The following is a 9982-nucleotide window of genomic DNA, read 5'->3' as shown; positions in this document are numbered from 1 at the left end:
CTTTCGCGTGTAAAGCGAACGTGATAACCACTACACTACGGAAAACGTTGACTGCCAACCGTTGCTTGTGATGGATTTACCGTGATTACCTAGCTCATTCTAAAATATGACACTACGGAAAACGTTGACTACAAATCGTTGCCTGTGATTGATTTTTCTGGGTGACTGAGCTCATTCTAAAATAATTTTGTCTATCTCAAAAAATATCATTATGTTTCCGCCCAGGATCGAACTGAGGATCTTTCGCGTGTAAAGCGAACGTGATAAGCACCACACTACGGAAACCGTTGACTACAAACCGTTGCTTGTGATTGATTTGTCTTGGTTACTGAGCTCATTCTAACATATTTTTTGTCTATCTAAACAAATGTCACTGTGTTTCCGGCCAGGATCGAACTGAGGACCTTTCGCTTGCAAAACGAACGTGATAACCGCTACACTACGGAAACCGTTGACTACAAATCGTTGCTTGTGATTGATTTTTCTTGGTTACTGTGGTCATTCTCCAAATTTTTTTTGTCTATCTCAAAAAGTATCAAATTGCTTCCGCCCAGGATCGAACTGAGGACCTTTCGCGTGTAAAGCGAACGTGATAACCACTAGACTACGGAAACCGTTGACTACAAACCGTTGCTTGTGATTGATTTGTCTTGATTACTGAACTCATTCTAAAATATGTTTTGTCTGTCTAAAAAAATGTCACTGTGTTTCCGCCCAGGATCGAACTGAGGACCTTTCGCGTGTAAAGCGAACGTGACAACCACTACACTACGGAAACCGTTGACTACAAACCGTTGCTTGTGATTGATTTTTCTTGGTTACTGTGGTCATTCTCTAAAAATTTTTGTCTATCTCAAAAAATATCAAATTTCCTCCGCCCAGGATCGAAATGAAGACCATTCGCGTGTAAAGCGAACGTGATAACCACTACACTACGGAAACCGTTGACTACAAACCGTTGCTTGTGATTGATTTGTCTTGGTTACTGAGCTCATTCTAATATATTTTTTGTCTATCTCAAAAAAAATCATTGTGTTTCCACCCAGGATCGAACTGAGGACCTTTCGCGTGTAAAGCGAACGTGATAACCACTACACTACGGAAACCGTTGACTGCCAACCGTTGCTTGTGATGGATTTACCGTGGCTACCTAGCTCATTCTAAAATATGACACTACGGAAAACGTTGACTACTAACCGTTGCTTGTGATTGATTTTTATTGGTTACTGTGGTCATTCTCCAAATTATTTTGTCTATCTCAAAAAGTATCAAATTGCTTCCGCCCAGGATCGGACTGAGGACCTTTCGCGTGTAAAGCGAACGTGATAACCACTACACTACGGAAACCGTTGACTACAAACCGTTGCTTGTGATTGATTTTTCTTGGTTACTGTGGTCATTCTCCAAATTTTTTTTGTCTATCTCAAAGAGTATCAAATTGCTTCCGCCCAGGATCGGACTGACGACCTTTCGCGTGTAAAGCGAACGTGATGACCCCTACACTACGGAAACCGTTGACTACAAAACGTTGCTTGTGATTGATTTTTCTTGGTTACTGTGGTCATTCTCCAAATTTTTTTTGTCTATCTCAAAAAGTATAAAATACTTCCGCCCAGGATCGAACTGAGGACCTTTCGCGTGTAAAGCGAACGTGATAACCACTACACTACGGAAACCGTTGACTACAAACCGTTGCTTGTGATTGATTTGTCTTGGTTACTGAGCTCATTCTAATATATTTTTTGTCTATCTCAAAAAAAATCATTGTGTTTCCACCCAGGATCGAACTGAGGAACTTTCGCGTGTAAAGCGAACGTGATAACCCCTACACTACGGAAACCGTTGACTACAAACCGTTGCTTGTGATTGATTTTTCTTGGTTACTGTGGTCATTCTCTAAAATTTTTTGTCTATCTCAAAAAATATCAAATATCCTACCCCCAGGATGGAACTGAAGACCATTCGCGTGTAAAGCGAACGTGATAACCACTACACTACGGAAACCGTTGACTACAAACCGTTGCTTGTGATTGATTTGTCTTGGTTACTGAGCTCATTCTAATATATTTTTTGTCTATCTCAAAAAAAATCATTGTGTTTCCACCCAGGATCGAACTGAGTATCTTTCGCGTGTAAAGCGAACGTGATAACCCCTACACTACGGAAACCGTTGACTATAAACCGTTGCTTGTGATTGATTTGTCTTGGTTACTGTGGTCATTCTCCAAAATTTTTTGTCTATCTCAAAAAGTATCAAATTGCTTCCGCCCAGGATCGAACTGAGGACCTTTCGCGTGTAAAGCGAACGTGATAACCACTACACTACGGAAACCGTTGACTACAAACCGTTGCTTGTGATTGATTTGTCTTGGTTACTGAACTCATTCTAATATATTTTTTGTCTGTCTCAAAATATATATAAATTTTTTCCACCAAGGATCGAACTGAGGCCCTTTCGCGTGTAAAGCGAACGTGATAGCCACTACACAACGGAAACCGTTGACTGCCAAACGTTGCTTGTGATTGATTTTTCTTGGTGACCTAGCTCATTCTAAAATATGACACTACGGAAACCGTTGACTACAAACCGTTGCTTGTGATGGATTTTTCGTGGTTACCTAGCTCATTCTAAAATATGACACTGCGGAAACCGTTGACTACAAATCGTTGCTTGTGATTGATTTTTCTGGGTGACTGAGCTCATTCTAAAATATTTTTGTCTATCTTAAAAAACATCATTATGTTTCCGCCCAGGATCGAACTGAGTACCTTTCGCGTGTAAAGCGAAGGTGATAACCACTACACTACGGAAACCGTTGACTACAAACCTTTGCTCGCGATTGATCTCTCTTGGTTACTGAACTCATTCTAAAATATGTCTTGTCTATCTCAAAAAACATCATTATGTTTCTGCCCAGGATCGAACTGAGGACCTTTCGCGTGTAAAGCGAACGTGATAACCACTACACTACGGAAACCGTTGACTACAAAGCGCTGCTTGTGATTGATTTTTCTTGGTTACTGTGGTCATTCTCTAACATTTCTTGTCTATCTCAAAAAATATCAAATTGCTTCCACCCAGGATCGAACTGAGGACCTTTCGCGTGTAAAGCGAACGTGATAACCACTACACTACGGAAACCGTTGACTACAAACCGTTGCTTGTGATTGATTTGTCTTGGTTACTGAGCTCATTCTAAAATATTTTTGTCTATCTAAAAAAATGTCACTGTGTTTTCGCCCAGGATCGAACTGAGGACCTTTCGCGTGTAAAGCAAACGTGATAACCACTACACTACGGAAACCGTTGACTACGAACCGTTGCTTGTGATTGATTTTTCTTGGTTACTGTGGTCATTCTTTAAAATTTTGTGTCTATCTCAAAAAATATCAAATTGCCTCCGCCCAGGATCGAACTGAGGTCCTTTCGCGTGTAAAGCGAAAGTGATAGTCACTACACAACGGAAACGGTTGACTGCCAACCGTTGCTTGTGATTGATTTTTCGTGGTTACCTAGCTCATTCTAAAATATTTTTGTCGATCTAAAAAAAATGTCACTGTGTTTCCGCCCAGGATCGAACTGAGGACCTTTCGCGTGCAAAGCGAACGTGATAACTGCTACGAAACGGAAACCGTTGACTGCCAACCGTTGCTTGTGATGTATTTTTCGGGGTTACCTAGCTCATTCTAAAATATTTTTGTCGATCTAAAAAAATGTCACTGTGTTTCCGCCCAGGATCGAACTGAGGACCTTTCGCGTGTAAAGCGAACGTGATAACCCCTACACTACGGAAACCGTTGACTACAAATCGTTGCTTGTGATTGATTTTTCTTGGTTACTGTGGTCTTTCTCCAAATTTTTTTGTCTATCTCAAAAAGTATCAAATTGCTTCCGCCCAGGATCGAACTGAGTATCTTTCGCGTGTAAAGCGAAGGTGATAACCACTACACTACGGAAACCGTTGACTACAAACCGTTGCTTGTGATTGATTTGTCTTGGTTACTGAACTCATTCTAAAATATGTTTTGTCTGTCTAAAAAAATGTCACTGTGTTTCCGCCCAGGATCGAACTGAGGACCTTTCGCGTGTAAAGCGAACGTGATAACCACTACACTACGGAAACCGTTGACTACAAACCGTTGCTTGTGATTGATTTTTCTTGGTTACTGTGGTCATTCTCTAAAATTTTTTGTCTATCTCAAAAAATATCAAATTTCCTCCGCCCAGGATGGAACTGAAGACCATTCGCGTGTAAAGCGAACGTGATAACCACTACACTACGGAAACCGTTGACTACAAACCGTTGCTTGTGATTGATGTGTCTTGGGTACTGAACTCATTCTAATATATTTTTTGTCTATCTCAAAAAAAATCATTGTGTTTCCACCCAGGATCGAACTGAGGACCTTTCGCGTGTAAAGCGAACGTGATAACCACTACACTACGGAAACCGTTGACTGCCAACCGTTGCTTGTGATGGATTTACCGTGGTTACCTAGCTCATTCTAAAATATGACACTACGGAAAACGTTGACTACTAACCGTTGCTTGTGATTGATTTTTATTGGTTACTGTGGTCATTCTCCAAATTATTTTGTCTATCTCAAAAAGTATCAAATTGCTTCCGCCCAGGATCGGACTGAGGACCTTTCGCGTGTAAACCGAACGTGATAACCACTACACTACGGAAACCGTTGACTACAAACCGTTGCTTGTGATTGATTTTTCTTGGTTACTGTGGTCATTCTCCAAATTTTTTTTGTCTATCTCAAAGAGTATCAAATTGCTTCCGCCCAGGATCGGACTGACGACCTTTCGCGTGTAAAGCGAACGTGATGACCCCTACACTACGGAAACCGTTGACTACAAAACGTTGCTTGTGATTGATTTTTCTTGGTTACTGTGGTCATTCTCCAAATTTTTTTTGTCTATCTCAAAAAGTATAAAATACTTCCGCCCAGGATCGAACTGAGGACCTTTCGCGTGTAAATCGAACGTGATAACCACTACACTACGGAAACCGTTGACTACAAACCGTTGCTTGTGATTGATTTGTCTTGGTTACTGAGCTCATTCTAATATATTTTTTGTCTATCTCAAAAAAAATCATTGTGTTTCCACCCAGGATCGAACTGAGGACCTTTCGCGTGTAAAGCGAACGTGATAACCCCTACACTACGGAAACCGTTGACTACAAACCGTTGCTTGTGATTGATTTTTCTTGGTTACTGTGGTCATTCTCTAAAATTTTTTGTCTATCTCAAAAAATATCAAATATCCTACCCCCAGGATGGAACTGAAGACCATTCGCGTGTAAAGCGAACGTGATAACCACTACACTACGGAAACCGTTGACTACAAACCGTTGCTTGTGATTGATTTGTCTTGGTTACTGAGCTCATTCTAATATATTTTTTGTCTATCTCAAAAAAAATCATTGTGTTTCCACCCAGGATCGAACTGAGGACCTTTCGCGTGTAAAGCGAACGTGATAACCCCTACACTACGGAAACCGTTGACTATAAACCGTTGCTTGTGATTGATTTGTCTTGGTTACTGTGGTCATTCTCCAAAATTTTTTGTCTATCTCAAAAAGTATCAAATTGCTTCCGCCCAGGATCGAACTGAGGACCTTTCGCGTGTAAAGCGAACGTGATAACCACTACACTACGGAAACCGTTGACTACAAACCGTTGCTTGTGATTGATTTGTCTTGGTTACTGAACTCATTCTAATATATTTTTTGTCTGTCTCAAAATATACATAAATTTTTTCCACCAAGGATCGAACTGAGGCCCTTTCGCGTGTAAAGCGAACGTGATAGCCACTACACAACGGAAACCGTTGACTGCCAAACGTTGCTTGTGATTGATTTTTCTTGGTGACCTAGCTCATTCTAAAATATGACACTACGGAAACCGTTGACTACAAACCGTTGCTTGTGATGGATTTTTCGTGGTTACCTAGCTCATTCTAAAATATGACACTGCGGAAACCGTTGACTACAAATCGTTGCTTGTGATTGATTTTTCTGGGTGACTGAGCTCATTCTAAAATATTTTTGTCTATCTTAAAAAACATCATTATGTTTCCGCCCATGATCGAACTGAGTACCTTTCGCGTGTAAAGCGAAGGTGATAACCACTACACTACGGAAACCGTTGACTACAAACCTTTGCTCGCGATTGATCTCTCTTGGTTACTGAACTCATTCTAAAATATGTCTTGTCTATCTCAAAAAACATCATTATGTTTCTGCCCAGGATCGAACTGAGGACCTTTCGCGTGTAAAGCGAACGTGATAACCACTACACTACGGAAACCGTTGACTACAAAGCGCTGCTTGTGATTGATTTTTCTTGGTTACTGTGGTCATTCTCTAACATTTCTTGTCTATCTCAAAAAATATCAAATTGCTTCCACCCAGGATCGAACTGAGGACCTTTCGCGTGTAAAGCGAACGTGATAACCACTACACTACGGAAACCGTTGACTACAAACCGTTGCTTGTGATTGATTTGTCTTGGTTACTGAGCTCATTCTAAAATATTTTTGTCTATCTAAAAAAATGTCACTGTGTTTTCGCCCAGGATCGAACTGAGGACCTTTCGCGTGTAAAGCAAACGTGATAACCACTACACTACGGAAACCGTTGACTACGAACCGTTGCTTGTGATTGATTTTTCTTGGTTACTGTGGTCATTCTTTAAAATTTTGTGTCTATCTCAAAAAATATCAAATTGCCTCCGCCCAGGATCGAACTGAGGTCCTTTCGCGTGTAAAGCGAACGTGATAGTCACTACACAACGGAAACCGTTGACTGCCAACCGTTGCTTGTGATTGATTTTTCGTGGTTACCTAGCTCATTCTAAAATATTTTTGTCGATCTAAAAAAAATGTCACTGTGTTTCCGCCCAGGATCGAACTGAGGACCTTTCGCGTGCAAAGCGAACGTGATAACTGCTACGAAACGGAAACCGTTGACTGCCAACCGTTGCTTGTGATGTATTTTTCGGGGTTACCTAGCTCATTCTAAAATATTTTTGTCGATCTAAAAAAATGTCACTGTGTTTCCGCCCAGGATCGAACTGAGGACCTTTCGCGTGTAAAGCGAACGTGATAACCCCTACACTACGGAAACCGTTGACTACAAATCGTTGCTTGTGATTGATTTTTCTTGGTTACTGTGGTCATTCTCCAAATTTTTTTGTCTATCTCAAAAAGTATCAAATTGCTTCCGCCCAGGATCGAACTGAGTATCTTTCGCGTGTAAAGCGAAGGTGATAACCACTACACTACGGAAACCGTTGACTACAAACCGTTGCTTGTGATTGATTTGTCTTGGTTACTGAACTCATTCTAAAATATGTTTTGTCTGTCTAAAAAAATGTCACTGTGTTTCCGCCCAGGATCGAACTGAGGACCTTTCGCGTGTAAAGCGAACGTGATAACCACTACACTACGGAAACCGTTGACTACAAACCGTTGCTTGTGATTGATTTTTCTTGGTTACTGTGGTCATTCTCTAAAATTTTTTGTCTATCTCAAAAAATATCAAATTTCCTCCGCCCAGGATGGAACTGAAGACCATTCGCGTGTAAAGCGAACGTGATAACCACTACACTACGGAAACCGTTGACTACAAACCGTTGCTTGTGATTGATGTGTCTTGGGTACTGAACTCATTCTAATATATTTTTTGTCTATCTCAAAAAAAATCATTGTGTTTCCACCCAGGATCGAACTGAGGACCTTTCGCGTGTAAAGCGAACGTGATGACCCCTACACTACGGAAACCGTTTACTACAAGCCGTTGCTTGTGATTGATTTTTTTTGGTTACTGTGGTCATTCTCCAAAATTTTTTGTCTATCTCAAAAACTATCAAACTGCTTCCGCCCAGGATCGAACTGAGGACGTTTCGCGTGTAAAGCGAACGTGATAACCACTACACTACGGAAACCGTTGACTACAAACCGTTGCTTGTGATTGATTTGTCTTGGTTACGGAGCTCATTCTAATATATTTTTGTCTATCTAAAAAAATGTCACTGTGTTTCCGCCCAGGATCGAACTGAGGACCTTTCGCGTGTAAAGCAAACGTGATAACCACTACACTACGGAAACCGTTGACTACGAACCGTTGCTTGTGATTGATTTTTCTTGGTTACTGTGGGCATTCTCTAAAAAATTTTGTCTATCTCAAAAAATATCAAATTGCCTCCGCCCAGGATCGAACTGAGGACCTTTCGCGTGTAAAGCGAACGTGATAACCACTACACTACGGAAAACGTTGGCTGCCAACCGTTGCTTGTGATGGATTTTTCGTGGTTACCTCGCTCATTCTAAAATATTTTTGTCTATCTAAAAAAATGTCACTGTGTTTCCGCCTAGGATCGAACTGAGTATCTTTCGCGTGTAAAGCGAACGTGACAACCACTACACAACGGAAACCGTTGACTAGAAACCGTTGCTTGTGATGGATTTTTCTTGGTTACTGTGGTCATTCTCTAAAAATTTTTGTCTATCTGAAATATATCAAATTTCCTCCGCCCAGGATGGAACTGAAGACCTTTCGCGTGTAAAGCGAACGTGATAACCACTACACTACGGAAACCGTTGACTACAAACCGTTGCTTGTGATTGATTTGTCTTGGTTACTGAGCTCATTCTAATATATTTTTTGTCTATCTCAAAAAAAATCATTGTGTTTCCACCCAGGATCGAACTGAGGACCTTTCGCGTGTAAAGCGAACGTGATAACCCCTACACTACGGAAACCGTTGACTACAAACCGTTGCTTGTGATTGATTTGTCTTGGTTACTGTGGTCATTCTCCAAAATTTTTTGTCTATCTCAAAAAGTATCAAATTGCTTCCGCCCAGGATCGAACTGAGTATCTTTCGCGTGTAAAGCGAAGGTGATAACCACTACACTACGGAAACCGTTGACTACAAACCGTTGCTTGTGATGGATTTTTCGTGGTTACCTCGCTCATTCTAAAATATTTTTGTCTATCTAAAAAAATGTCACTGTGTTTCCGCCTAGGATCGAACTGAGTATCTTTCGCGTGTAAAGCGAACGTGACAACCACTACACAACGGAAACCGTTGACTACAAACCGTTGCTTGTGATGGATTTTTCTTGGTTACTGTGGTCATTCTCTAAAAATTTTTGTCTATCTGAAATATATCAAATTTCCTCCGCCCAGGATGGAACTGAAGACCTTTCGCGTGTAAAGCGAACGTGATAACCACTACACTACGGAAACCGTTGACTACAAACCGTTGCTTGTGATTGATTTGTCTTGGTTACTGAGCTCATTCTAATATATTTTTTGTCTATCTCAAAAAAAATCATTGTGTTTCCACCCAGGATCGAACTGAGGACCTTTCGCGTGTAAAGCGAACGTGATAACCCCTACACTACGGAAACCGTTGACTACAAACCGTTGCTTGTGATTGATTTGTCTTGGTTACTGTGGTCATTCTCCAAAATTTTTTGTCTATCTCAAAAAGTATCAAATTGCTTCCGCCCAGGATCGAACTGAGGACCTTTCGCGTGTAAAGCGAACGTGATAACCCCTACACTACGGAAACCGTTGACTACAAACCGTTGCTTGTGATTGATTTGTCTTGGTTACTGTGGTCATTCTCCAAAATTTTTTGTCTATCTCAAAAAGTATCAAATTGCTTCCGCCCAGGATCGAACTGAGTATCTTTCGCGTGTAAAGCGAAGGTGATAACCACTACACTACGGAAACCGTTGACTACAAACCGTTGCTTGTGATGGATTTTTCGTGGTTACCTCGCTCATTCTAAAATATTTTTGTCTATCTAAAAAAATGTCACTGTGTTTCCGCCTAGGATCGAACTGAGTATCTTTCGCGTGTAAAGCGAACGTGACAACCACTACACAACGGAAACCGTTGACTACAAACCGTTGCTTGTGATGGATTTTTCTTGGTTACTGTGGTCATTCTCT

At 40.9% G+C, this 9982-nt stretch overlaps 30 non-coding genes across 30 annotated transcripts; all 30 read right to left on the bottom strand.

Annotated features, from left to right (window-relative positions):
- Positions 1-376: 376 nt before the first annotated feature.
- On the bottom strand, positions 377-449 carry Trnaa-ugc (transfer RNA alanine (anticodon UGC)). Its single transcript has one exon. It is a non-coding gene; the product is annotated as a tRNA-Ala (tRNA).
- Positions 450-541: 92 nt separating this feature from the next.
- On the bottom strand, positions 542-614 carry Trnav-uac (transfer RNA valine (anticodon UAC)). The gene has a single exon. It is a non-coding gene; the product is annotated as a tRNA-Val (tRNA).
- Positions 615-705: 91 nt separating this feature from the next.
- On the bottom strand, positions 706-778 carry Trnav-uac (transfer RNA valine (anticodon UAC)). The gene has a single exon. It is a non-coding gene; the product is annotated as a tRNA-Val (tRNA).
- A 255-nt stretch (positions 779-1033) lies between these two features.
- On the bottom strand, positions 1034-1106 carry Trnav-uac (transfer RNA valine (anticodon UAC)). Its single transcript has one exon. It is a non-coding gene; the product is annotated as a tRNA-Val (tRNA).
- Positions 1107-1274: 168 nt separating this feature from the next.
- On the bottom strand, positions 1275-1347 carry Trnav-uac (transfer RNA valine (anticodon UAC)). The gene has a single exon. It is a non-coding gene; the product is annotated as a tRNA-Val (tRNA).
- Positions 1348-1603: 256 nt separating this feature from the next.
- Trnav-uac (transfer RNA valine (anticodon UAC)) lies at positions 1604-1676 on the bottom strand. Its single transcript has one exon. It is a non-coding gene; the product is annotated as a tRNA-Val (tRNA).
- Positions 1677-1767: 91 nt separating this feature from the next.
- On the bottom strand, positions 1768-1840 carry Trnav-uac (transfer RNA valine (anticodon UAC)). The gene has a single exon. It is a non-coding gene; the product is annotated as a tRNA-Val (tRNA).
- Positions 1841-2259: 419 nt separating this feature from the next.
- On the bottom strand, positions 2260-2332 carry Trnav-uac (transfer RNA valine (anticodon UAC)). Its single transcript has one exon. It is a non-coding gene; the product is annotated as a tRNA-Val (tRNA).
- Positions 2333-2741: 409 nt separating this feature from the next.
- Trnav-uac (transfer RNA valine (anticodon UAC)) lies at positions 2742-2814 on the bottom strand. Its single transcript has one exon. It is a non-coding gene; the product is annotated as a tRNA-Val (tRNA).
- Positions 2815-2905: 91 nt separating this feature from the next.
- Positions 2906-2978, bottom strand: Trnav-uac (transfer RNA valine (anticodon UAC)). The gene has a single exon. It is a non-coding gene; the product is annotated as a tRNA-Val (tRNA).
- Positions 2979-3069: 91 nt separating this feature from the next.
- Trnav-uac (transfer RNA valine (anticodon UAC)) lies at positions 3070-3142 on the bottom strand. Its single transcript has one exon. It is a non-coding gene; the product is annotated as a tRNA-Val (tRNA).
- Positions 3143-3232: 90 nt separating this feature from the next.
- Trnav-uac (transfer RNA valine (anticodon UAC)) lies at positions 3233-3305 on the bottom strand. The gene has a single exon. It is a non-coding gene; the product is annotated as a tRNA-Val (tRNA).
- A 418-nt stretch (positions 3306-3723) lies between these two features.
- On the bottom strand, positions 3724-3796 carry Trnav-uac (transfer RNA valine (anticodon UAC)). Its single transcript has one exon. It is a non-coding gene; the product is annotated as a tRNA-Val (tRNA).
- A 255-nt stretch (positions 3797-4051) lies between these two features.
- Trnav-uac (transfer RNA valine (anticodon UAC)) lies at positions 4052-4124 on the bottom strand. Its single transcript has one exon. It is a non-coding gene; the product is annotated as a tRNA-Val (tRNA).
- A 255-nt stretch (positions 4125-4379) lies between these two features.
- Trnav-uac (transfer RNA valine (anticodon UAC)) lies at positions 4380-4452 on the bottom strand. Its single transcript has one exon. It is a non-coding gene; the product is annotated as a tRNA-Val (tRNA).
- A 661-nt stretch (positions 4453-5113) lies between these two features.
- On the bottom strand, positions 5114-5186 carry Trnav-uac (transfer RNA valine (anticodon UAC)). Its single transcript has one exon. It is a non-coding gene; the product is annotated as a tRNA-Val (tRNA).
- Positions 5187-5441: 255 nt separating this feature from the next.
- Trnav-uac (transfer RNA valine (anticodon UAC)) lies at positions 5442-5514 on the bottom strand. The gene has a single exon. It is a non-coding gene; the product is annotated as a tRNA-Val (tRNA).
- A 91-nt stretch (positions 5515-5605) lies between these two features.
- Trnav-uac (transfer RNA valine (anticodon UAC)) lies at positions 5606-5678 on the bottom strand. Its single transcript has one exon. It is a non-coding gene; the product is annotated as a tRNA-Val (tRNA).
- Positions 5679-6251: 573 nt separating this feature from the next.
- Trnav-uac (transfer RNA valine (anticodon UAC)) lies at positions 6252-6324 on the bottom strand. The gene has a single exon. It is a non-coding gene; the product is annotated as a tRNA-Val (tRNA).
- A 91-nt stretch (positions 6325-6415) lies between these two features.
- On the bottom strand, positions 6416-6488 carry Trnav-uac (transfer RNA valine (anticodon UAC)). The gene has a single exon. It is a non-coding gene; the product is annotated as a tRNA-Val (tRNA).
- Positions 6489-6578: 90 nt separating this feature from the next.
- Positions 6579-6651, bottom strand: Trnav-uac (transfer RNA valine (anticodon UAC)). Its single transcript has one exon. It is a non-coding gene; the product is annotated as a tRNA-Val (tRNA).
- Positions 6652-7069: 418 nt separating this feature from the next.
- Positions 7070-7142, bottom strand: Trnav-uac (transfer RNA valine (anticodon UAC)). Its single transcript has one exon. It is a non-coding gene; the product is annotated as a tRNA-Val (tRNA).
- Positions 7143-7397: 255 nt separating this feature from the next.
- Trnav-uac (transfer RNA valine (anticodon UAC)) lies at positions 7398-7470 on the bottom strand. The gene has a single exon. It is a non-coding gene; the product is annotated as a tRNA-Val (tRNA).
- Positions 7471-7725: 255 nt separating this feature from the next.
- On the bottom strand, positions 7726-7798 carry Trnav-uac (transfer RNA valine (anticodon UAC)). Its single transcript has one exon. It is a non-coding gene; the product is annotated as a tRNA-Val (tRNA).
- A 91-nt stretch (positions 7799-7889) lies between these two features.
- Trnav-uac (transfer RNA valine (anticodon UAC)) lies at positions 7890-7962 on the bottom strand. Its single transcript has one exon. It is a non-coding gene; the product is annotated as a tRNA-Val (tRNA).
- A 90-nt stretch (positions 7963-8052) lies between these two features.
- On the bottom strand, positions 8053-8125 carry Trnav-uac (transfer RNA valine (anticodon UAC)). The gene has a single exon. It is a non-coding gene; the product is annotated as a tRNA-Val (tRNA).
- A 91-nt stretch (positions 8126-8216) lies between these two features.
- On the bottom strand, positions 8217-8296 carry Trnav-uac (transfer RNA valine (anticodon UAC)). Its single transcript has one exon. It is a non-coding gene; the product is annotated as a tRNA-Val (tRNA).
- A 410-nt stretch (positions 8297-8706) lies between these two features.
- On the bottom strand, positions 8707-8779 carry Trnav-uac (transfer RNA valine (anticodon UAC)). The gene has a single exon. It is a non-coding gene; the product is annotated as a tRNA-Val (tRNA).
- Positions 8780-9360: 581 nt separating this feature from the next.
- On the bottom strand, positions 9361-9433 carry Trnav-uac (transfer RNA valine (anticodon UAC)). The gene has a single exon. It is a non-coding gene; the product is annotated as a tRNA-Val (tRNA).
- A 91-nt stretch (positions 9434-9524) lies between these two features.
- Positions 9525-9597, bottom strand: Trnav-uac (transfer RNA valine (anticodon UAC)). Its single transcript has one exon. It is a non-coding gene; the product is annotated as a tRNA-Val (tRNA).
- Between the last annotated feature and the right edge of the window lie 385 nt (positions 9598-9982).

The sequence above is a fragment of the Phallusia mammillata genome, chromosome 6, assembly GCF_965637545.1.
Source record: "Phallusia mammillata chromosome 6, kaPhaMamm4.hap1.1, whole genome shotgun sequence".
NCBI lineage: Eukaryota > Metazoa > Chordata > Ascidiacea > Phlebobranchia > Ascidiidae > Phallusia > Phallusia mammillata.
The sequence above is the reverse complement of the archived record's forward strand: the minus strand, read 5'-3'. Positions and strand labels throughout refer to the sequence as shown.